Below are 26665 nucleotides of genomic sequence, written 5' to 3' on the forward strand. Positions count from 1 at the left end.
TATAGCTCTAGACAGTGTAAAGATTCTAGTATTTCTGGAAACCTTTGAAAGGTAATAAGCAACAGAAAAATCTACAAGGCTATGGAAGCATCCTTTTGAAATGTGACAAAACAATCAATCACAATAGGTCATACTTTGAAGCAAGAAAAAGTAGAAAAAAATTCTTCATATACTGTGATATTAAGAAAAAATTCAGTTGTAAATTATCACTTGTATATTAAAATAGCAATAATTATTAGCATTATATAGTTTGTATTTTTAAGTGTTTATTATGTGCCAGATATTGTGCTAAGTATTTCAATAACACCGCCCTCTCCAGTTTGATACCACTTAGTACAGTATCATTACTCCTTTCTACAAATAAGGAAATGATACCAGGGAGGTGATTAACTTTCTAAAAGGTTAGGAAAAAAGCAGGACTTGAACACCAACTATGCTTTTAACATCACTGTCTCTCCCCTTAAAGCAAATAAACAAATGAAAAAGAAACCTTATAATTGCTTCTACAGAAAATAGCCTGCTTGGGAAGAACTACAACCAGGTGTGAATGTGGATGTTCTACCCATTTTACTTGATTTGGACACTGAATGAGATTAGGCACAGTCTGGGATTTAATGAGGTAAAATTCGTTTAAACAAAGGATGTCCATAGGTACCATGATTTAAATATTCACAGAGCCTGGAAAATAGAAAAGTAATGCAGTTTTATATGCTGGGGAAGGAAGGGAGGAAGAGACCAGAGAATGAAGAATGCTTCCCCCAGAAATGAAAACTGGAGAAATATTAAACATATTTCTGAAAGCCCATGCAAGACAGAACTCTTTCAGTGTTAGATAACAATGTGGTTTTAATAAGCCATAATTCTACACCAATATGCACAGAAATCAAATTGAAACATTGGGAGCAGGACTATCCCACTGTGGTCATGGAGGACGAGCTACAGGGGAGGCTGGAGACTGATCTGAGATGTGCCACTGATTAGCCACTCTTCTTAGCAAGTATTCCTAGTGCCTCTGAAATGATCCTCTGCCTCCAGCTCTCCATTTACTTTGTTCCATTCAGAGATGAGTGTGATGAGATGGTAATATTCCACTGGGATGATCCCCCAGAAGAGGGATGGCGGGGAGGTAAGCCAGGCAATCACTTTCTTAAAGAGACCAGTAAATTCTGTCTTGTACATGCAGCAGATGTGAACAAAGAAGATGGAGCAGATCTCTCTTAGAGATCGTCCCTCCCCCACTCTCTCCGTAGCAATTATGCATCTTTGCACATGCACAGAGAGAAGAATCCCCAGGGAATATCACTATTTCCTTTAACAAGCAAAGCAGCAAACAATAAGTGGCTGATGAAAATGCAGAAAAGCCATGACTACTTTTGTCTTTCAGGCCATCCTAGTAGGCTTCAACTATATATATAATGTTTACCCTTTCCAGAGGCTTACAGAGGTGTGACCCAGAGCATAGGAGAAGCTAATGCTTTCTAGAATGCATCTGTCCCATGCTCCTTGAACAGGGACAATTACTAATACCAATGGTGCCACACCATACTTCCTAGAAATACATAGTATATTTGGACAACAGCCTGTAGTTTATTATAGATTTAAAGGGGTAGGGTAAGCTACAGAGACAAATGATGGCAACTGAATGAGATGAGAATAGGTAAGTAGGTAGGCAGCAACTTATGAAGAGACTCGTCTGCCATACTAAGACAATGGTATATTATACATTGAAGCATATGGTGTCATCCCAAAGACTATGTTAGATATTCAATATCAAGATCTCATTTCTTATTGGTATTTTATATCTAAAAGGGATTTTAACACTTTTCAGACTTTTACATACATTATTTCCAATGTTCATACAGCTTCAACACTTACATGTTTATTAAATTCTGATACCGATTATGAACTTAGGATGTAGTAAGGAGGGCAAAATTTAGAGGCTAAAGATCTAGGAATAAATCTTGCTGTTCAGAGTAAGATTTTGAATAAGTCTTGTAACCCCATACTGTTTCCATAAAACAGGAATAGTAATAGTACCACTTCATAAGATTACTGTAGAGACTGTATGAGATAACTATGTGAAGAATACTTTGCAGACTGTAAAGAGCTGTATAAATGATGTGCTGGCCTTGTTAAAATTGCAGGATTAAGTTGGCAAGAGAGGGTGAGATTCTTTTATTCACTCTAGTCACTTTTTGTGACATATACATTCACACACAGCCTAATAGAGGATAAGTCTATTTCTATTACGTATAAATACAGGTTCTGACCTTTTCGAGGATCTGAGTTTTGCATGGTACCATCAGCTATACCAAATAGGAAATCATTTCTCTTTAGTAAGATGGAGAAATCTAGAAGCAAAAGACAGAAAGAATTAGATATGTGAACAAACTATTGTAGATAAAAGAAGACGTACAGTGAAATTAGGATTTTATCAGAGGAAACCAGCAGTCTGGACACTCAGGCCTTTCCAAGGGCAGTGATTTGGTTATGTTTCCTATTTCTGGGATCCTTCCCTTAGCTTTGTAGGTTCAGAATCCTAATTATGTTAAAAATAGAATAGACTCTTGACAAATCTTCAGTCATTAAACAATGATGGGTAAACTAGAATGTTCATTTATTAACTTACTGTGAGAAATATAACAGCCGCATGAACTAAAATATTATACACTGAAAACTACAAAACACCGCTGAAAATATTAAAGAAAACATAAATATTTCAATGTCTCTGGTTATATTTTGCTTGCTTGTTTGTTTTGTTGATTAGGTTCCACTTACAGGTGAGGTCATATGGTATTTGTCTTTCACTGCTTGGCTTAGAACAAACTGACAGTAACCAGAGGGGAGGAGAGAAGTATAATGGGGGAAAAAAGGGGAAGGATCATCAAAGAACATGTATAAAGGACACATGGACAAAGCCAAAAGGGGGTAGGATCGAGGCTGGGAGGTGGAGATGGATGGGGTGGGGGGGAGGGGTGGGGGGAAGTGGAGATAACTGTACTTGAACAACAATAAAGAAAGAAAGGTAGATCAGGTTTAAAAATAAATAAATAAATAAACTTGAAAAGCCCCAAGACTCAGTAGATTTTGTCAAATGGTCAATGATAATATTAAAATGGAAAAAAATAAATAAATGGAAAGACATCTGTGTTCATAAACTGGAAGACTAATATTGTTAGGATGACAATAATACCCAAAGTGATCTAAAGACTCAATCCCTATAAAAATCCCAATGATTTTTTTTGCAGAAATATAAAAAGTCATCTAAAATTCACATGGAATTTCAAAGAACCCCAAATAGCTTAAACAATCTTGAAAATGAAGATCAAATTTGGGAGACTCATACCTCCTGATTTCAAAACAGATTACAAAGCAACAGTAATCAAAACAGTGTGATATGGGTATAAGGACAGATATATAGACAAACTGAATAGAAGAGAGGACCCAGAAATCCCTAACTTACACAGTAAAATGATTTTCAACAAAGGTGCCAAGACCATTCATGGGAAACTTAGATACCCATGCGCAAAAAAAATACAGTAGAATATTTACCTTACACTGTACCAAAAATTAACTCAAAATGCCTCAAAGACCTAAAAATAAGAGCTAAAGTTATAAAAACTCTTACTAGAAAACATAAGGGAAAATCTTTACGACACCAAATGTGGCAATGATTCTTGGATATAACATCTAAAGCACAGGTAACAACAACAACATTTAATTTCATTAAAATGAAAAGCATTGTGCATGAAAGGACACTATCATAGGAGCAAAAAGACAGCCTACAGAATGGGAGAAAATACTGGCAGACTATGTATCTGATAAAGGATTAATATCTAGAACATATATAATTTAACAACCAAAAAACCACAACCAACCCAATTCAAAAATGAGCAAGGGACTTGAATAGCCATTTATCCATTTATCTACACAGATGGTCAATAAGCACAAGAGAAGATATGCAACATAATTAATCTTTAGGGAAATGCAAATCAAAATTACAATGAGATGCCATTTCACTCAGATCCATTAGAAGGACTATTATGAAAACAACAAGTGTTGGTGAGGATGTGGAGAATTAGAACACTTGCAAATTGTTAGTGGGAATGAAAAATAGTACAGGTGCTGTGGAAAATCTCAGAAAGTTAAACACAGAATTACCATATGATTACCATATGCTCTAGCAACTCGACTCCCAGATATATACCCAAATAATAGAGAGCAAGGACTGAAACAGATACTTGTGCACTAATGTTCATAGCAGCATTACTCACAATAGCCAAAGAGAAAAAACAATCCAAGTGTCTATAAATAAATGAATGGATAAACAAATGTGGTATATATATATATACAATGCAATATTATTCAGCTATAAAAAGTAATGAAATTCTGATATTTGCTATAACATGATGAATCTTGAAAACATTATGAAAAGTAAAATAAGCCAAAACCAAAGTGACAAATATTGTGTAATTCCACTTATATTTGGTAAGTGGAATAAGTAAATTCATAGAAACGGAAAGTAGAATAGAGACTCCAGGGGCTGGGCAGGGTGGGTAATGGAGAGTTATGATTTAACAGGTTCATGGTTTCTTTTTGGGATGATGGAAAAGTTGCAAAAATGGATTAGTGAATGCTATCTAATATTGAAAAGTACTTAATGAGTTAAAGGGTAAAATTTATGTTATGTGTATTTTATCACACACAAAAAACCGAAACAGCCAACAGGTGACTCTGCTGCACAGTCTGACAGTCCTGTTCAACCAACTTCTAACAGGAATACAAAGTCTCACAGGGACTCTTAAGAAATTAAGTCCTGGAGTCATAGTGTTCCCCTTCCTGGGTAATCATAGATGTAACCTCCAATCAGTCTTCTTCATGACCTCCCATTTAGAATGTTTTGAAGCTGTCTATCCTTTGATAAATACATTCTTTCTTTGGATAATGTTGCTATCTATATATAGCAAGTAGTACACATGGGTTTTAGATTTTCATATTAACTGTCACTAACTATATAAACTTGGACATGTGACTAAATGTCACTGGGCCTCAATTTATGTATCTTTAAAGTGGGAAAAAATAGTAATGTCTACTTCAAAGGGTCTGTGAGGGTTAACAGTGCTCCTAACTATTTTAATGAATGAATATAAATAAGCATCTGATAGAAAGGGGGTACTTCCTCACCTCCCTAACTTTTTGTCATATTACTGATCACTCAGAAGTCAGTTCTCTGTATCTTGGCTCCATCAGCATCCATACATCACCACAGTTCTCTGTGGTTTAGAAGGCCCTGCTAGTGGGCAGGAGAGGGGAGAGTAGCAGGGTAAATGGGGACAACTGTAATTGAACAACAATAATTTTTTTTAAAAGCCAATGTCAAAAAGACCAAAAGCAAATGCAGACAAATTCATTTTCTGCCTATATTACAAACCCCTCCTTACAGGATTCCATCATCCCTAAAGGCAGAGACTGTCACAGGCTTATTTTGTATCACAAACATTGCCTAGAAAAAAAATAACTTTCTCAATTTTTTAAAAGATTTTATTTATTTATTTTTAGAGAGGGAAGGGAGGGGGAGAGGGAGAGAGAGAGAGAGAGAGAGAGAGAGAGAGAGAGAGAGAAACAACAATGTGCAGTTGCTGGGGGTTATGGCCTGCAACCTAGGGATGTACCCTGGCTGGGAATAGAACCTGCGACACTTTGGTTTGCAGCCTGCGCTCAATCCACTGAGCTACACCAGCCAGGGCTACTTTCTCAATTTTTAAAACTGAATTTTCAACAATTCTAAGTTTTTTACAACAGGATCTTGCATAAATTCCCAAGTATACAAGTTCTATTTCTATATTTGTAGTACAAAAACAATGAGTATAAACAACAAGGTAAAAATGGTAAGTATGGTTCCATTTCAGGGCTACGAATCTAAGAAAAATGTATAAGATGTTAATGGGTGGGACAGTTTAGGATTTTAAAACCTACTACACTATAATTGGCTGGTATTAAAATTGCCAGAGATAAAAGAGTAAGCCTAATATCCCACCAAGAAAATATTCAATAATGAAGTTGGTCTGATATAAGACAAAATTATATTACACAGATGAGAAAAATATCCATTTAATCTTCATGTAAAAAGCACATCAGCCCTGACCTGTGTGGCTCAGTGGGTTGGACAATGTCCCGCAAAGAGGAAGGTCGCCAGTTTGATTCCTGGTCCCTTGTTTAGGAGTGTGTGAGAGGTGACCAAGCGATGTTTCTCTCTTTTTTTCCACCTTTTTTTTATAGTTGTTCTAGCACAGATGTCTCTCTTCCTCTTTTTCTCCCTCCCTCTCCCTCTCTCTAAACATAAATAAATAAATCTTTGGGTTTTTTTTAAGAAAAACATCAAATCACATAATGATCAGAGAATAGCACCAAATCAAAATTCATATTCCTGATTTACTCCTAGATCATACTGGTCAGACATTCAATTTCACTGTGTCTGACTGACCTGAACTACTGCAACTACACCATTTTAGGAATACCATCCATATAAACATGCCTAGGTATAAAACTGGGATTAGGAGATAAAGAGAACCATAACAGAAAAAAAGAAATTGAAAGGTTACAAAAAAAATGTAGGCCAGGATCATTTTTCTAAATAAACTTCTATATTGTTAATTTAATGGAACCATCATAGAAGAAAGGGAACCAACTATGAGCTAGGTTCTATGTTAAGCACTTTAAAAATAACTTCTTTTGTTAAAGTATAATATAACGAATAAAAAGCACACAAATCATAAGTATGAAGCTCAACGAACTTTTACAATGTGTCTCCAAACCAAGAAAGAGATCGTTACTAGCACCTGAAATACTCCTTTTGCATCATCTCCCAGTCATTACTCTACCCAAGACTAAATGCTGTCTTGACTTCTATCATTGTAGATTAGTTTTGCCTGCTTTGAACATTACAGAAATACTTACATCACATGTACTCTCTTTTATGTCCACTTCCTTCCACTCAACATTTTGTTTGTGAGATTCATTCACAGTGCTCCTACCAGGCATTGTTATCTTCATTACATGATTTAAGAACCCAACAATTCTGGCATTTCCCATTTAAGGTTTTAAAAAACCTGAGGTTCTGAAATTAGATTAAGGAATCCAAGGTTATATGGCTACTAAAAGGAAAGGCTAAAATTAAAGACTGTCTCATTTCAAAGTTCATGTTCTCTTAGGTTCCATTATGCTTGCTTACCACATAGTTTAAAAACAACAGGAAGTCAATCCCTTCCCTAGTTTACTTATCCTAGGCCATATATGTGTATAGAGGTTTGACAAATAGTTACTATGCAACTGTACGACATTATTAGCATAAAGAAGGAGCTATCTAGGGCAGTAGTTTTCAAGTCTTTTTGATTGAGATCCACAGACTTAAATACAGGTGTTTCTACATTATGCATTTCTGAAAAACCTTACAGTCTGTAAAAAAAAAATATATTAAAAATAGGCTTGTGGAAAAAGTAAAGTTAGAAACAGACTACTAAAAGCCCATGGAACTTTGTACCCTTTACACACACACACACACACACACACACACCCATAAGGGTCTAAGTCATTAAGAAAAGGTCAAACTAGGTTCAACAAACTAAACTGAAAAGAGAAAGGGTACAATCCATTTTAGAATAATTTCCAACTAAAATGATTTTTTAAGATAGAGTTTTAATGTGCAATGACTAAAACAAACCTGTAGCTTCAGAACATTAAACTTCTAAAAGTAACTTATTTCCCCAAGGCTTCCTAGAGTGAAGATTTGAAAGTCACCATCTGCAGACTGGAGCTACTTAATAAAAGCTTTTCATGGTGACAAAATTAAAATCTGAGGTCAGATTCATATGGCTTTGGGGGCGCATAAGAACTATTAACCCATTTACCACTTTTATCTGTTCACACTGCCCAAGCAGACCTTTGAAAGATATCTATGCTACATAGTACCAGACATCTCAAGATCAACTTTATTCCATTAGAGTCTAATAGGATAGGGTCCTGCATAGAAAACTACCTCCTCAGAGATACAGCCTTGAAACTAGATTAAATCCTCCCTGCTTAGGCCATGGGGATATTTGGGACAATTGTTTTTTATGTACTAAGAAACTGTGAGGCAACTTAGACCTAAACTTGGCCTGGTACATTCTTTGTCACTGAGTAGCCACTTCTTCAAGGCTTCAAATTCTTCACCTGAAAACCAGGAGGTTAGAACTCCATAGTGCCTTCCCAGGCAGGCCCCATATTTATTACAAACTAGCTGTATGCCTCTGTTCCCTCATCATCCACCTCTCCAAGTGTCTGATTTTATAGCTTCATAGGAAATCCTGTTATTACTGAAATAAGGAAAATTTAACAAATGGTATCAGCTGTTTTCCTGTGAGCTACTCAGGCAAGTACCCTGATGCCCATTTCTGGTTGGGAAACTTTGAGACTACCTCTTTCTTCATTGTAACAATAAATGTGTCTTATGTGAATCCAAAACAGTATAGCAATCTAAGGAAAGGGCTCACTTCCCTACAAAGCTAACTTTACTGAGAGGGCATGGAATAATCATTGAGTGGTATTAAGCTAAGGCATATCATTGATTTTTAAAAAATTATTTGGGGATAATACAGAAAGAATATATAATAAGCATTCCAAACAGCTAAGGCAGACAAGTGGTACCATTTGCTAAGAGTTACTCAGTATTTAGTAGGAATCTTTTTTGTGTTAACTACTGAGAATAATGCCACTTTAAACAAGTCAGAAAACCTTTGTACATAACCATGGAACAAGCAGGGACAAAGAGGCATTAGAGGTGGAAAAAAAGTATGTCTAGTTGCCTGGATTCTTGAGGTTTTCCTTTTTAATTCCAGAAATTTAGCTTTCAGGACACAAAATGCCTTTCTCTACTTCATCAGCTTTTGACCCAGCCATTTATCCCTTAATTAAAATTTACTTTAATTCTTCCTCATTTTAAGTCTCTAGGGTTCACTGAACCAGGGTTAGTGGGAGTCTTTATTTCAGAGAACAAGTTTATATAGTAGTACTAGTTCAGAGAACTCCAGACATTTATTTCATCAAAATCACTGATAGGTGAGTTCTGGCCAAGATGGAGGCATAAGCAGAAACGCTTTGCTTCCTCGCACAACCAAAAGAAGGATAACAACTGATTTAAAAGTAAAGAACAACCAAAACTGCCAGAAAATCATTTGCATGGAAGTCCAACAACCAAGGAGTTAAAGAAACAATCATCCAGACTACTTTTGTCTCAGTGCACCAAGACAAAGAAATATGGCCCAAATGAAAGAACAGATCAAAACTCCAGAAAAAGAACTAAGTGACCAGGAGATAGACAACCTATCAGATGCAGAGTTCAAAACACTGGTAATCAGGATGCTCACAGAACTGACTGAGCTCAGTTGCAAAATGAAGGAAGAAATGAAGGATACACAAGGTGAAATAAAGGAAAATATACAGGGAACCAACATTGAAGGGAAGGGAACTGGGACTCAAATCAATGATTTGAAACAAAAGAAAGAAATATCTAACTGTAACAGAATGAAGAAACAAGAATTCAAAAAATAAGGAGAGGCTTAGGAACCTATGGGAGAACTTTAAGTGTTCCAATATCTGAATCATGGGGGTGCAGGAAGGAGAAGATGAAGAGCAAGATACTGAAAACTTATTTGAACAAATAATGAAGGAAAATTTTCCCCAATATGGTGAAGGAAACAGACTTCCAGGAAGTCCAGAGAATCCCAAAGAAATTGGACCCAAGGAGGAACACACCAAGACACATCATAATCAAGTTACCCAAGATTAAAGATAAGGAGGGAATCTTAAAAGCAACAAGAGGAAGGAGAGAGTTAGCTACAGAGGAGTTCCCATAAGGCTATCAGCTGATTTCTCGAAAAAAATCTTACAGGCAAGAAGGGGCTGGAGAGCAGTATTTGAAGCCATGAAAGGCAAGGACCTATATCCTAGATTACTCTATCCAGCAAAGGTATCATTTAGAATGGAAGGACAGATGAGTGCTTCCCAGACAAGGTCAAGTTAAAGGAGTTCATCATCACCAAGGCCTTATTATATGAAATGTTAAAGGGACTTATCTAAGAAAAAGAAGATCAGAAATATGAACAGTAAAATGACAACAAACTCACAACTATCAACAACTGAACCTGAAAAACAAAAATTAAGCAAACAACTAAAACAGGAACAGAATCACAGAAAAGGAGATCACGTGGAGGGTTATCAGTGAGGGGGGAGAATGGGGGGAAATGGTACAGGGAATAAGAAGCATAATAGGTAGGCACAAAATAGACAGAAGGAGGTTAAGAACAGTATAGAAAATGGAGAAGCCAAAGAATTTATATGTACAACCCATGGAATGAACTAAGTGGGGGAGGAAATGCTGGAGGGTAGGTGGCAGTGCAGGTAGGAGGGTGATAAAGGGTAGAAAAAAATTGGGACAACTGTAATGGCATAATCAATAAAATACACTTAAAAATCACTGATAGTTGTCTAACTGGTGCAATGCTCTTTAACACAGAGCAGTGATTCATAACTTTTTTCCTACCCTGACATATCTGAAGAATACAAAACACTTTATCAGTGAGGGCAAGCTCATTGAAAGCACTGATTTTCAGCAAGAGGGTAGGAATTAGGATTAATTTGATGGGAAGGTAGGCTCCACCAGGTGAAGGTTTTTCAGAATCTCTGTGGGTATTTGTATAATTAGAAAAAGCACCTCTCCAGTCCATATGCTTCTTCCATTGCTCTTCCCCTCAGCCCCATGCTCTAGAGCAGTGTTGTCTGACAGAAATGTAATTCGAGCCAAGTATGTCGGTTTAACTTTTCTATAGTAATCACAGTTTTTAAAGTCAAAAAAGATAAAAATTATTTTAATTATGCATTTTAATTAACATAATATATTGAACTATCATTTCAGCCAGTAATCATTATAAAAATCAATGAAAATACTTTACATTCTTTTTTAGATTGTCTTCAAAATCTGGTGTGTATTATAGTATATCTCAATTCAGATGCTAAATTTTTATTAGAAATACTTGACCTGTATTCAAATTATATAAATTTATAGTTGAAAAAGATTCATATACTAAGTTATTCAAAACATACTTAAAATTTTTCCAATAACTATATCAAGAATCAGTTTTTACATTTAAATTTAATAAATAAGATTTAAACTTAGTACTTCGGTCACACTAAACACGTGGCTATTGTGTTAGACAACCCACATCTAGAGAAAATAAATAACAAAATTAAATGTTAAGCACTTACTATGTGCCAAGCATGATTCTAAGTACTGTACTAAGTGTCTGTACTAAATTTTTCAATTCTCACAACCCAGTAAGATAGATATTATTATATTATTTCATTGTATTGATGAGGAAACCAGTGCAGAGAGGTATCTTAAAATTTGCACAAAATTACACAGTTAGTAAATTTACTAATTTAGTAAATGGTGGAGCTTGGATTCAAAGCAAGGTAACTTGGACCACTTTTTGTTTCTGAAGCTTAAGGTTTTTCCAGGAAAACGGCTGTTTAGTATGCCCTAGGAATAAACACAGTCTTTTGCCTATGTTTGGGTAGGGGCTTCTAGCACTGGCTGATTTTCTCCATGATATGTCCTGTCTTGATTGCATGGACTTTTCTCAATACAGTCCTCACAGCTTGTTAAAGAAATCCACGTAACATAAAGACAAATTCTATCTGATTAAAACTCATTTAAAAGACATGTATTGTCTTTTAAAAATATGGGATTTTAAAAATATGAGTAAGTACCCAGCTACTTATCAGCCCTGGAAAATAGGGAAGCGTACCATCAAAGAATGAGAAACTTTGAAGAATTTCTATAACATACCATCTAAATAGTGCTATATAATGGAGAAAATCAATCCATTGCTGACAGCCTCTAACCAGACGTAGGTAAAGGATTCTATTTACTCCCAGGGCATACTAAATAAATCAACTGTCCTGGGAAAAAACCCAAGCTAAGAAACAAGAAATGGGAGTTGATGGAAAGTAATGAGATACCTGAGATTTTAAGACCTGTGCTAGCTAGCATCTCACTCTTAATAAAAAAAAAAAAGCTTCTAGCTGCACTGTTTGTCATGAGGCACAAAACATTCAGTATCTTTTCAAATTAATTTTAAAAGGAGAAAAGGACAACAAAGACTACCATAAAGAACCTACTCTAAATGTGACATTGAAAAAAGCTTAACCAATGGAACCCTCAGGATGCAATGGGATGAGTTAGGGTTAGAAATGACTGGGTAGGAGCACAGACAGTACAAAGAGATTCAAATAATGAATAACCTGGAAAATAAAATTCTTTATAGGAACAAAGCAATGCAAATAGAAAAGCTATAATTTAATTATAAATATTTGAAATGTATTGGCACCCCTAGCTTCCAAATTAATTTAAACCTCTTTCAGAAAAGTCCTAAATAATCACCAGAAAAATTTCAATATAGCTGGATAGGTAGGGTGACATATAAATAGATATGTAATATTTACAAGTAATGGTAAAATTCAGGAGGTGAACATAAGGTTTTTAATTGTAAAACCCTTTTAATTTTGTTGTATGTTTGAAATTTTTCACAAGTAAAAAAGAAGACTACTTTAAAATATCTCAGAGAAGCTGCTGTCTCAAACCTCAGCATTGGGAAACAGTGAGCAGTCGGGTAGGCTAGAACAAAGAGACTAAAAGGAAAGAACCAACATTGTTTTTTTAGCACTTCTACATATGTGACCATTTCATCACAACAAATCTGAAAGGCAAGTCATATTATCTCCATTACACACACACACCCCCCACCCCACCCCTAAGTCTCAGAAAATACCTTAATTAGTGAACATTAAACCTGGGATCCAAATATGCATACAGGTTTAAAAATCTTCTTAAAATCTAAATCTGTCTTATCACTATTTTCCACAAGTATCTAAGAAAGTGATTCTATTCCAGCTTTACTTGGAGAAGCAATTTAAATAAGAACATATGAAATATATTTTATAAAACATATTTTTACAATATACTATACAAAATATAAACGACTTCTAGTTTCCTTTATAATTTTCAAAGTTAACTAACATATTATCTTATTTGTGTTATAGTTATTTGTATACATCTTTTACAGTTATTTTAGCACTATAATTCCCTTGAAATTAGGATCCAGACCTGATTCATTTCTACACTCTTTGTAATGGAACCATGGATAGTTTAGTGAATGTTTACTTACAGAAAGGATGTGATCCTCACAATAGATATACAAGGTGGCTAGGACACCTACTCACATAATCCTTATTCAACACTTGAAGAAACAAAGTAAACTGATGCTACTTCTCAGCTAAAAAGCTCATTTGCTGAGCTAAGGCTCCAGTCTTTTCCTATTGTACCACCAACTCAAAGATACTAAGCCTGATTCTCCAACTGAGAGTCTGGTAGGGTGGCCAAAGGAAAAAGCTTTAATTAGCCCACACTGGGTGTGGCTCAGATGGTTGGGATTGACCCGCAATGAGGAAGGTCACCAGGTCTTTTCCAGCCAAGGCACATGCCTGGGTTGTGGGTTCAGCCCCCAGGGTCAGAGCATGTAGGAGAGACAACCAATCAATGTTTCTCTCTTGCATTAATGTTTCTTTCTTGCATAGATATTTCTCTCGCTCTCTTTTTCCCTCCCTTCCCCTCTCTCTAATAATAAATAAATAAAATCTTTAAATAAAGAAAAAGCTTTAGTTATATTATTTTTTAAATGTTTGGAAAACCCCGAAATATGGATCTTAATGTGAATATAAAATGTCGGTAAATGTTCTGACTTCTCTCTGTTTTACTGGGACAGAGTGGTAGAAGGAAAATGAAAATGGTTCTTAAAAATCCTATACTTGGTTATAAGTTACCTAAAAGTCAACAAAAGCAAGTTAAAAATATAACATCTGTCCTGGTTGGTGTAGCTCAGTGGATTGAGTGCAGGCCTGCAAACCAAAGAGTCACTGCTTGGGTTCCCAGTCAGGGCACATGCCTGGGTTGCAGGCCAGGTCTCCAGCATGGGGTGCGTGAAAGGCAACCACACATTGATATTTCCCTCTGTCTTTCCCCTTCCCTTCCCCTCTCTCTGAAAATAAATAAAATCTTTATAAAATATATATAACATCTAAGATTTATACTCAGCTCATGGGAGCAATTCCATGTATATATGTTACTTCATATGATTTTCTATAATATCTAGTAAGAGGTTACCATTATTCCCATTTTACTGATGAGGAAACAGAGTTAGAGTTACTAGGTGGCTGAACTGGGATGTTAAACAATCTAGATCATGCTCTTTGCTGTTTACTATGTTGTTACTTTGCAATGTACTATGCATAGTATATTTAGCAATATACTTTGTTTTGCTTCCACGAAACTAACCAATAGCCTTCTGATTGACCTCCCTCTACTTCCATTCCACCATTCGTATGGCAACCAGAGTAGCCCTTGTAAAACAAAAAGTCAATCATATTGCCACTCTCTTTAAAATTCTTCAGTGGATTCAAGTAGCCTATAGAATGAAATCCACTGAAGTCCTTGGCATTGCATGTGTAGCCCTTCAAAACTTAAATCCTTTAAGATCTGGCCCCACTACTTACTTCTCCAACCTCATCTACCCATTTTCTCCTTCTTTTTACCTTCCTCCTCTAAGTTATTCTAAATGGCCTACTGTCCCTCAACTCATCTATAATGAAGTCCCTTTTCCCGTTATACAATTTGTCAGCTTACAACTCATCCTTCAAAATTTAACTCAATGTATCTTCTTCTCAGCCTTCTTAGCACCTTTCCTTAGATAATCATTTCTTCTTCTGTGCTATGTTGACATCGGGTTCTATTTGCAACATTTAAATACGGTATTACAATTATTTGTTTATATGCCTCTACATCCTATTTGACAGTGAATCCGTAAGGGATGTTTTATTTATGTTTACATTCCTAAAGTCTAATACACTGCCTGACAATAGCAGGCATCAGGTATATGCTGAGTTAAATTCAAATCTACTATATTAGAAAGTACAAAAGTGTGAAAAAAGGATTTTGATTTTGCAAAATATAATTGTTTCAGAGGCGTTGGGGGAAGCCTGAAATCCTTTATCTGGACTGTCTATAATAATGGCAATTGCCCTAAAGGTCCCTGCTAGCACTCTGTGCCCCAGCTGGGCCTCCAGAAGGTTCATTACTTTCATATTACCATTGTGGCAATTTATTAATGAGCTCAGTGCAAGCAAGATAAATTGAAATGACAGCTCTGGCAACTAACATCTCTTATTTATCACTAGAGCTGGTCTCTCACTAGCGATGCCATAGATAAAACAGCATTTATAGAGTATCTTATAAGAGACCTGCAAACTCTGTGATTGGCACTAAGGGGAATCCAAAAAGGCACAGGTCCTTATTATTATAGGCAAAGAATGTGTTGTTAAAAAAATAATTGAAAACTGAAAATCACAGATGTCCATTAGAATTAACGATAATGGACTCATTATGTAATTCATCATTTATGGGTCAACTGCCTATCCAAAAGCTAATTGAAGTGCCACTGTAGCTTTCTCATGTCATCCAGATGAGAAGGAAACCAAGAACCAGTACTATGCTTTCTAGCAGAAGGAAGGTCTGTAAAACTAAAGCCCTAACCCTCCAAAAGTTTAAAGGTTCCTTGGTCCTAGAAGAAAACATAGGCAGTAAAATCTCACACATTGCTTGTAGCAATATTTTATTTGACACATCTCCCCAGGCAAGGGAAACAAAAGAAAAAAATAAACAAATGGGACTACATCAAATTAAAAAGCTTTTGCAGAGCAAAGGGGACTATCAGCAAAATAAAAAGACAACCCACAGAATGGGAGAACATATTTGCCAATACATCTGATAAGGGGTTGATATCCAAAATTTATAAAGAACTTACAAAAATCAACACCAAAAAGCAAACAATCCAATTAAAAAATGTGCAAAGGATCTGAACAGATCTCCAAAGAGGACATACAGATGACCAATAAACATGTGAAAAGATGCTCAATGTCACTAATCATCAGAGAAATGCAAATTAAAACCACAATGAGATTATCACCTCACATCTGTCAGAATGGCTATCATCAATAAATCTATAAACAAGTGCTGGTGAGGATATGGAGAAAGGGGAATCCTTTTGCACTGTTGGTGGGGATACAGACTGGTGCAACCACTGTGGAAGGCAGTATGGAGATACCTCAAAAAATTAAAAATGGATCTACCTTTTGATCCAGTGATTCCATTTCTGGGAATATATCTGAAGAAAACTAAAACCCTAATCTGAAAGACTATAAGCAACACTTTGTTCACTGCAGCATTATTTACAATTGCTAAGATATGGAAGCAGCCCAGGTGTCCATCAGTAGATGAGTGGATAAAACAACTATGGGACATTTACACAATGGATATACTACTCAACTGTAAAAAAAAAAAAAAGAAGAAAATTCTACCCTTTGTGACAGCATGGATGGACCTAGAAAACATTATGCTAGGTGAAATAAGCCAGTCAGAGAAAGACAAGTACCATATGATTTCACTTACATGTGGAATCTAATGAACAAACAGAACTAACAAGCAAAATAGAAACTGACTCATAGATAACAGAATGACAGCTATGGGGTGTGTGGGTGGGGGGCGGTTAAGGGGTAGAGGGACTGAGAGAAAAGGAAAAAAGACTCATGGATATGGACAACAGTGTGGTGATTACAGAGGAGGGAAGTATAAGGGGAAGTTAAATGGTAATGGAAAAAACACAATAAAAATTTTTTAAAAATAAGTAAAAAAAATAAAGGTTTCTTGGTATCAAAGCATCCCTACCAATGCTGTAAAGGTACTCACCTGAGATAAAGCCACATGATATGCTGTTAACACAACAAAAGTACCATATTTTGCCATGGTCTTTTTGCCCAAATTTTTGAAGGAAAAATAAGGATGCCATTATACATGGATATAATGATCACATACCATGGTTATAATACTGGGTATAATAATCCTGCGTATAATGCACACAAAAACATCGGTGTGCATTATACACAGTCAAATGCAGTAAACTACGCAGCAACATTTTTACTGATATGTCCCCTAGAGCGAGGGACATAAAGGAAAGAATAAAGAAATGGGATCTCATCAAAATAAAAAGCTTCTGCATGGCTAGAAAAATAGTATTAAAATAAAAAGAGAACCAACCGTATGGGAAAACATATTTGCCAATGATACCTCAGACAAGGGTTTAATCTCCAAAATATATACAGAACTTACAAGACTCCACTCTAAGAAGACAAGCAACCCGATTAAAAAATGGGCAAAGGACTTGAACAGACACTTCTCCAAGGAGGACATACAGAGGATCCAGAGACACATGAAAAGATGCTCAATATCACTAGCTATCAGAGAGATGCAAATTAAAACCACAATGAGATACCACTTCACACCAGTCAGAATGGCTATCATAAACAAAGCAACAAACAACAAGTGTTGGAGAGGTTGTGGAGAAAAGGGGACCCTAGTGAACTGTTGGTGGGACTGCAGACTGGTACAACCACTATGGAAAACAGTATGGAATTTTCTCAGAAAACTAAAAATGGATCTGCCTTTTGACCCAGCAATTCCACTGCTAGGATTATACCCTAAGAACCCTGAAACACTAATCCAAAAGAACCTATGCACCCCAATGTTCATAGCAGCACAATTTACAATAGCCAAGTGCTGGAAGCAACCTAGGTGCCATCAGTAAATGAATGGATCAAAAAACTATGGTACATTTACACAACGGATTCTACGCAGCAGAAAGAAAGAAGGAGCTCATACCCTTTGTGACAGCATGGATGGAACTGGAAAGCATTATGCTAAGGGAAATAAGCCAGGCAGTAAAAGACAAATACCATATGATCTCACCTTTAACAGGAACCTAAACAACAAAACAAACAAGCAAAGTATAACCAAAGACACTGAAATAGAGAACAGACTGACAGTGTCCAGAGGGGAGAGGGGAGAGAATTTCAGGGGAATTTCAGGAGAAAAGGGGAAGGGTTTACAGGAAGAAGTATAAAGGACACATAGACAAAAACTAGGGGGGGTGGAAATGGGAGGGAAGCGGGGAGGGCTGGGTGGGTGGGCTGGGATGGGAGTAAAAGACAGAAAACTGTACTTGAACAACAATTAAAATAAAATTAAAAAAGAAATGCAGTAAACTTTATAATGCAACTAGACACAAATGTGGTTTAAAAGAAGAAAGAAATGGCAGAAAATCCTGTGGATACTGAAAGATACCACATATACTGTTTTTCACTAATGACTACAGTACCTACAGGTAACTATTTTGGCTTCTTAGGGCTGCTATAATGAAGAACCATATACTGGATGTAATAAACAACAGAAATTCATCCTCGCACAGTTCTAGAGGCTAGAAATCTAAAATAAAGATGTTGCAGAGTCATATTCTCTCTGAAGTCTGCAGGAGAAGCTCCTTCTTTGCTTCTTCCAGCTTCTGGTAGCCCCAGCAAACCAATAAAGATTTTGGTTATGATGAGAGTAGAGTGCTGCTCTAACAATAACTTTAAAAACTGAGAAAGTAGCTTTGGAATTGGGTAAGTAGAGGATTGACAGAGAAAACCTAGACTACCCTGAAGAGATGGTAGGTGGAAATATGAACATTAAAGGTGCTTCTAGTGAGGCCTTAGAAAGAAACGATGAACGTGTTGTTCGACACTGGAGGAAAAATACTTCTTGTTATATTGGCAGAAAATGTGTCTGAATTGTGTCCAGCCATTGGGTGAACTTGTAAATTATGAACTTAGATATTTAGTTGAGGAGATTTCTAAGTAAAGTGTTGAAACCGTGGCCTACTTTTTCCTTGGTGCTTATAGTGAAATATGAGAAGAGATGAACTGAAGAATAAACTGTTAAGCAAAAAGGAACCAGCACTTGATGATTTGGAAAATTCTCTGGCTATCCAAACAGTGTGTTCTGGAAACAGGGACAAGGGTGTGGCTGGACACTCATTTGCCTGACTCATGGATACAATCAACCACTGTAGAATTAGAAATAGAGATGCGGTTATATATATACACAGTTACCAAGGAAAGATCTGTGGAGGACCCTCTTATCAGATGGTTTGGACCCCATGAATTACATGGGAGACCAAAAGGTTTTTGAGAATTTCATACCAGCAGAAATGCTTCAAGCTTTATCTGTTCATCTACTGATGGGCACTTAGGTTGCTTCCATATCCTGGATATTATTAGTAAAGCTGCAGTGAACATAGGGGTGCATATATATATTTTTAAATTAGTGTTTTGGGTTTCTTTGGATATATACCCAGAAGTGTAATTGCTGGATTGTATGGCAACTCTATTTTTAATTTTTGGAGGAATCTCCATACTGTTTTCCATAGTGGCTAGACTAATATACCATCCCTCCAACAGCGTAAGGGTTCCCATTTCTCCACATCCTCGCCAACACTTGCTGTTTGTTGATTTATTGATAGCCATCCTGACAGGTGTGAGGTGATATCTCATTGTGGTTTTAATTTGTATTTCCTTGATGACTAGCAATTTTGAATATCTTTTCATGTCTACTGGCCATCTGTGTGTCCTCTTTGGAGAAACTTCTATTCAGGTCCTCTGCCTATTTTTTTTTTTTTTTGCGTTTTATTAACCTCTGTCTACTTTTTAATTGGATTGTGTTTTTGGTAAGTCATATGAGTTTCTTATATATTTTAAATATTAACCCCTTATTGGATGTATCACTTGTAAATATCTTCTCCCATTCAGTAGGTGATCTTTTCATTGTGTTGGTTTCCTTTGCTGTGCAAAACTCTAGTTTGATGTAGTCCCATTTGACTATTTTTTGATTCCTAAAGAAATAGCACATAAAATTATTTTAATTTTACAACCTTTAAAAGCCTGTATTTTAGAACAATTTTAGGTTACATAAGATCTGCAAAGATAATTCCGAGTTCCCATAAACTCTGCACAGATTCCCCTATTATTAACATCTTACATTAGTATGATACATTTATTATAATTAATTGATATATTGTTAACTAAAGTCCACACTTTCACATTTTATTGAGATGTCCTTGGTTTTTACTAAAATCCTTTTTCTGCTCCAGGATCTCAATTAGGAAAACGTATTATATTTAGTTGTCATGCCTCCTTAGGTTCTTCTTGGCTGACAGTTTCTTTACTTTCCTTGGTTGATGACCTTCACAGTTTTGAGGAATATTCATCAGGTATTTTGCAGAATGCCCCTCAAACTGGGATTTGTCTGGTGTTCTTCTCATGATTAGACTAGAGTTACAAGTTTCTGGGAGGAAGACCACTGAGATAAAGTTCTAACATTCTTAATTCAACTATTTCCTGGATGGTAAGCTCACTGAGGGAAGGAATCACATCTTATTCTCACCTTTGTATACTTACTAGGTATCTAGCAAATGTTTGTTGGTTAAGAAGGAAGAAGTGGATGTACACCAAAGGTTGAGGAGGTACAGAAACTTTGCAACTTATAAAAATATAAACATTGGCTCTAACAACAAAACTATTCATATATTTGCGCAAATTAAAAATAATCATGACTCTGATTCACTAAAGTGTTTTACGATTTTCCTAGTTTGCTTATATTTTTTGGTGAGACAGGATATATTAAAAAAGTCAATTTTTTAAATATCCTTACTTGAGGATATGTTTATTGATTTTAGAGAGAGGAAGGTGGGGAGCAGTGGAGGAGAGGGAAAGAGAGTGAGAAATGGAGAGAGAGAAGTATCTATCAGTTCACTCTCCTACATGCCATGACTGGGAATCAAACCTGTAACTTTATTTTTTTTTGGTGTATACAGGATGATGCTCCAACCAACTGAGCCACCCTGCCAGGGCAAGAGGTCAGTTTTTACCAGTAAACCTTGCCTCCTTCACTGATAAAGTCTCAGAATTCTGTAACACTGCCTGAGGGGAGTGTATCATATTTTGCCGTGTACAATGCGCTCCTATGTATAATGTGTACCCATGTTTTTGTGCACATTATACATGGGACTATTAGACCCATTATTATACCCATGGTATGTAATCATTATACCCATGTATAATGCCCATCTTTATTTTTTCCTTAAAAATTTAGGCAAAAATGTGTGCATTATGCATGGCAAAATACGGCACATGGTGAAATGGAAAGGGCATTAGAATGGAAGTCAGGCTAATCTGGATTTGAAACTGAGGCCTGTCACTTATAAATGGTATGATTTTGGCAGATAGCTTGGGTCTCAGTTTCTTTATGTATAAAATGGAGCTAATAACACCTATATGCAGGTGGGTAAGAAAACTGTATGTTTGCATGTTGCAATGTGACTGACAGATATTCAAAAAAGTTATTTCCTTTCTTAGTTATCATATGTTACACAGAGTTGGTATGCTTTAACTACATTCTGGAATAAGACAGGATATGTATAAATAAAGAAACAGATGCTGTTGTTACTTTTATAGTGGATAAATTCTAAAACAATTTCATATGCCTTTACAATTTTTCAGGTACTTAATATGTGCTTGGCATATAGCGTCACTCAAATGTTTGATGATTCTTTTATCAGATTTCTTGAACCAAGAATCAAATGAATCAAATTTCAGTTTTCATGACTCTGGAAATTTCCCTTCTTTAGGCATCAGTTTCTTCACTGAATAACTGACCTAACAGTCATAGAACCTGAGAGCTGTAAATCTTAAGTGATCACTGGCTGCAACTGCCTCTTGTCTAATCCAGAGCCACTGAGTGGCAGACAGAGACATGAACTGGGACTCAACCACTAAGCCAAAATTCTTTCCACATATCATGCTACTTACAAGGTCTCTTTCACCTTCTTACCTATGGAATATTAGAGACTGAACTCCTCATCATTAGAATATCATCCAATTCTGAAAATACACTAACAACAGCCTAAGTTCTGTTTTTATTAAAACCAGAATATACAGAATAAACAAAATTGTCAATATTAACCCTAGTTACATTTTTGAGAAATGATAATATAGACAGCAAAGGGTTAAAATTCTTTCAACTGTGTTGATACATCAAATGTTTCAAAATAGGCTCTATTTTGTAGTTTCCCTAACTCCATTTCTCCATAATTAAATGGAATTATAATTACTGGCTCACAGAACTGGTAGATTGAATTACTACTATTCTGAGATATCCACTTATCTATTATCTTGGTATCCCTTACTGTACCTCAGAGCACAATGATTTGTTGTTGTTATCCAATGGTCTCTTTGTAGTATTCTTACTTTATCTGCCTAGGAATTTTCACACTGCTGACTGTTCCTTTCTTTTTGAAACTTAACTGTTGTTCCCTTGACATTCAAAACACCACTTCTTCCTAACTTTTGCTTATAATACAGTGATTCAGAGTATAGCTTACTGGCCAGGAGCAAAAACTTTGGATCTGGAATGCCAGAGTTTAAATCCTGGTTCTACCACTTGCTAACCCTGTCACCTTGGACAGATTACTTCACTCTGGGAGGATTAGATGCATTTTTCTGTATATAAATTTGCATAGTAAATGCTTTACAGACATTTGCTGTTATTTTTGTTCTCCTTAGTTTCTTCCTCAACTGTACTTCTTTGACCTCCACATATTCCACCTAGGAGATTCCATCCATTCAATATGGGTCGTTTCTTCTATCCGAAAGGCCTTCTTTCTTCTATCTGGTGAATTCCTTCTCAACCTTTAAGATCCAGTTAAATATCTGTCTGTCTGTCTGTCTGTCTGTCTGTCTGTGTCTCTCTCTCTCTCTCTCTCTCTGGAGTCTTTCCAAAGATCATCTTCCTCCTTCTACCCTGGCAGTCAGCTGTTCCTGCCCTTGTGTTCCCATAGTACTTTGAATATATTTCAATGACAGCACTTGTTACATTAAATTGAATGAGGTTGAGCCACTTGAAATTGCCTATATTAGACCATTTTAGACCCAGAAAAAGACAACTATTTTACATGATTCAATCTAATAATGTCTCTTCATAATTTTGCTATCCCTCCCTTCCAGCATTATACTGTCAACAAGGACTACATGTCATTGTTCTTTAAAAATACATACATAATACAATATTTTAGATATATAAAAAGGTATAAAGAATGGACACACATGTATCCACAAACTAGCTAAAAAATATTTATCAATAGTTTAAAGCCTCTTGTGTGCTCTTCCTAGCATTATTACTAGTCTTTTCTCCCCACCCTACCCTTCAGAGATACCCACTATCTTTAATGTATTCAGTTAGTCAAAAGGTCCATACAGTTTTTCCGTAAAATAAAAGACACATTTTTTCTTTTTACCAATAACTTTATTGATTTGAATATTTTGAGTATGTTGGCCTTCTCCCACATAATTTAATTGTTCTCAATTAATGTGTTGATATGATCACTATCAACTTCAACTGATCTACCTGACTGTGGAGCATCATGCAAGAAATCTCCAGCATGAAACTTCAAAACCACTTTTGAAACGTTCGATCAGTCACAGCACCTTCTCCATACACTGTGCAAGTCTTTTGAGTTTCAGTTGCGTTTTTGCCTTTCTTGAAATAATAAAGCATAATATGCCAAAAATGTTGCATATTTTCTTCAATCTTCAATACTAAAATGGCTACACAAAAATGCACCAATTTTGATTTTTTTAATACACACTGATATGACAGCTGTCACAACACAATCTAACAAAATTATTTCAAATGAAGTTGAAACCAACTAAAGTACTACTAGAGCCATCTTAAGGAAAAAAAAAACAAATGAATTTTTTGGCCAACCCAATGTCATTATCATGCATTTCTTTGAACATTTATTATGTAAGTATGTTTCCCTAAATAATAATGAACGTTAAGCTTTATATAAATGCGTTCTCCCATTTGCTTTATCCACTCAAACTTTTTTATTTGTAACAGGCTGTAAATATAGATGTAGTTCATTTACTATATAGATCTAGTTCATTTATTTTCATTATTTTATGCAATTCTACTAGGTAAATAATCCACAATATTTTCATTATTTTATTGACAGACATTTAGACTAGTTTAAATTTTATGCTATAATAATGTATGAATATTGTTGTATGCCTCTTTACACACATATTGGAGAGTTTCTAAACAGTATCTAGGAGTGAAATAACTGGATTGTAGGTTACATGCATTTTAGTTTTAACAAATATTGCCAAATTGTTCTTTACTATAGTTTTGCAACTTCTATCACCATGAATAGTATCCAAGAGTTCTGTTAAGTTCACATTCCCACCAATATTTGGTATTATCAGACTTAATTTTCTCCAGCCTAACAGGTGTGAAATGGTATCTCACTAGAGCTCTAATTTGCCTACCACTAATTATCAGAGAATAATTAAACATTTAAGTTGTCTCTTTTATGCCTTGTCATTTTTCTATTTATTAGTCTTTTTCTAAGCTATTTGTAGGAATCCTTTGTTATTACATATAGTAATATTTGGCTGTTATATTTATCACTAAAATATTCTTTAACTCTGTGGCTTGTCCTTGAATTTAAAAATTTATGGCATTCATCTTTGCCACTATATATAGCACAGTGTCTGGCAGTTAGTAAACATTAATAAATATGTGTTGAATGAATGAGTTTAAAACTGAAGACAAGTAAATTAGATGTTTAAGATCCTACATTCCCTTATTTTGGAATTGTGACCCTCTATACCATTAGGTTTTATAAAATTTTATACTCCCAAATTCATTTATTTTTAAAGAAACAAATTTAATCTAGTTTGGAGACTTTCCAGCAGTCCCTTGGGATAACTGGAGATAAGACAGAACACCAAGCCCTGACTGGGATGGCTCATTGAGCATCCCATTAAATGAAAGGTCACCGGTTCAATTCCCGGTCAGGACCTATGCCTGGGTTGTGGGTTCCATCCCCAAATGAATGGGGCACATAGGAGAAGCAATTGATCAATGTTGCTCTGTCACATTGATGTTTCTGTCCCTCTTTTTCCCTTCCCTGCCCATCTCTTAAAAAAAAAAACACACCAAAAACTCAGGGTTAGAAATCTAACATTCTAAATCCTGTAAAACAAATGGTTGTCTGCTCTTTACTCAAATATCTTCAAGAACAAGTATGCTGGCTCTCATGTTTTCTATTATATTTTATAAGACATAATGACTAAAATGGCCTTTATTCATGTTTGAATGCCCTAGAGAAAATTTTGTGTAAGTATGAAAGTAAAACAATCATAATGAATAAGAAAGCACTTAGAGATGTGCCTATAATACACCAGTGAGCAATAAACATAGTGATTAAAATGAATATACAGTATGTACATGCTTTAATTTTGAAAGCTAACATTTGTAACATTTATAAATAAATATAGAAAGGAAAAATAATGTAGCAGCCTTTATATGCTTCAAAATTTAAGGAAATACTTAAATTTCCTTAAGAATTTCCAGCAGATGGTTCAGACAGCTCAGAGCCTTAAAAAGGTAGGTCATAGGAGGCAATGAATCATTCTTGACAAAGCACAAAATCTGTAGTAAGACCTGGTTTTGAGTTGTTCTGACATTTACTAGCTGTTTGACACTGGGTGCATCATTTAATTCACATACAACTCAGTTTGTTATCAGTAAATAGTGTTTATTTTCATCTGGCATCCTACCTAACAGGGTTATTACATGTTTCAAATTATATAGAGAACGTGTATAACATTCTTCAATGATATGCAACTGTAACCATCTGTCCTTCCTCATCTTTCTTCTTCCTCAATGCCATTTACACCATCCCTGAAACTCTTAGGCAGAACCGGATACAAACTTCTCGGGGATTGATATTGTATTTGTCTGCTCAGGCCACCATAAGAAATGCCATTGGGTGAGTAGCTTATCTAACAATAGAAATTTATTTATCTTTTCACAGTTTTAGAGGCTAGAAGTCTCAGATCAAAGTGTCAGCAGGGTCGATTGCTTCTGCAGTCTCTCTCCTGGCTTATACAGATGGCTACCTTCTCCATCTTCACATGGTCTTTTCTCTGTGTCCCAGCCTCTTCTTATATAGGATTCCTATGCTGTATGAAAGAAGTGTGTTCCTATGAAACCTTTCTAAGCCCAAAAGGTGTAAAGCGAAGAAGTAATCACCTCGGGATACATCTTGCTAAGAGACGTACAAAACAAAACAAGATAAAGCACAGATGCTCACAGACGCAGATCAAAGCTATAGTGACTTAATGCTGAGATGCTGAGTTTAAGTAAGTTCCTGGGGAAGGAGCTGGGTTATGCCACTCTCAACGGTCCGAGTCCAAGCTGCCTCTGTATCGGCTCACTGCAAAACAAACGCTGAACACCATTTTCACTTTCAACCATTTTTTTTGGTAAAAGCAAAAATCCTCTTCATATTTCTTTCAGTTAGGTATTGCTAATGTAGGTCTTCCATAAAAGTGAAGTGGCTCAAAGCAAACTTTCAAAAATCAGAGTCAGCCTGTAATACATCAGTCATGTTGGATTAGGCCCATCCATTCAACCTCATTTTATCTTAATTCTTTCAAGGCCTTACCTCCAAAGAGTCACATTATGAAGTACTGGGGGTTAGGATTTCAACATATGATTTTGTTTAATATACCAACAGTATAA

At 35.8% G+C, this 26665-nt stretch overlaps 1 protein-coding gene across 11 annotated transcripts in view; it reads right to left on the reverse strand.

Moving 5' to 3' along the window:
- The window catches only part of SCMH1 (Scm polycomb group protein homolog 1), a 142682-nt gene that overhangs the window by 107666 nt on the left and 8351 nt on the right, over positions 1–26665 (reverse strand). For 9 of the 11 annotated variants that reach the window (XM_045859141.1, XM_045859137.1, XM_045859139.1 and 6 more), the window contains exon 2: positions 2271–2351. The exons of 1 other annotated variant lie outside the window; for it this stretch is intronic. The gene's annotated coding sequence lies outside the window, so the exon portion shown is untranslated. Of the gene's footprint in view, positions 1–2270; positions 2352–6957; positions 7118–26665 lie in introns of all 11 variants that reach the window. One more of the 11 variants, XM_045859134.1, reaches the window with a different exon arrangement.

This window comes from Phyllostomus hastatus, unplaced genomic scaffold (assembly GCF_019186645.2).
Source record: "Phyllostomus hastatus isolate PE091 unplaced genomic scaffold, TTU_PhHast_1.1 phas_scaffold_182, whole genome shotgun sequence".
NCBI classification, from domain to species: Eukaryota; Metazoa; Chordata; class Mammalia; order Chiroptera; family Phyllostomidae; genus Phyllostomus; species Phyllostomus hastatus.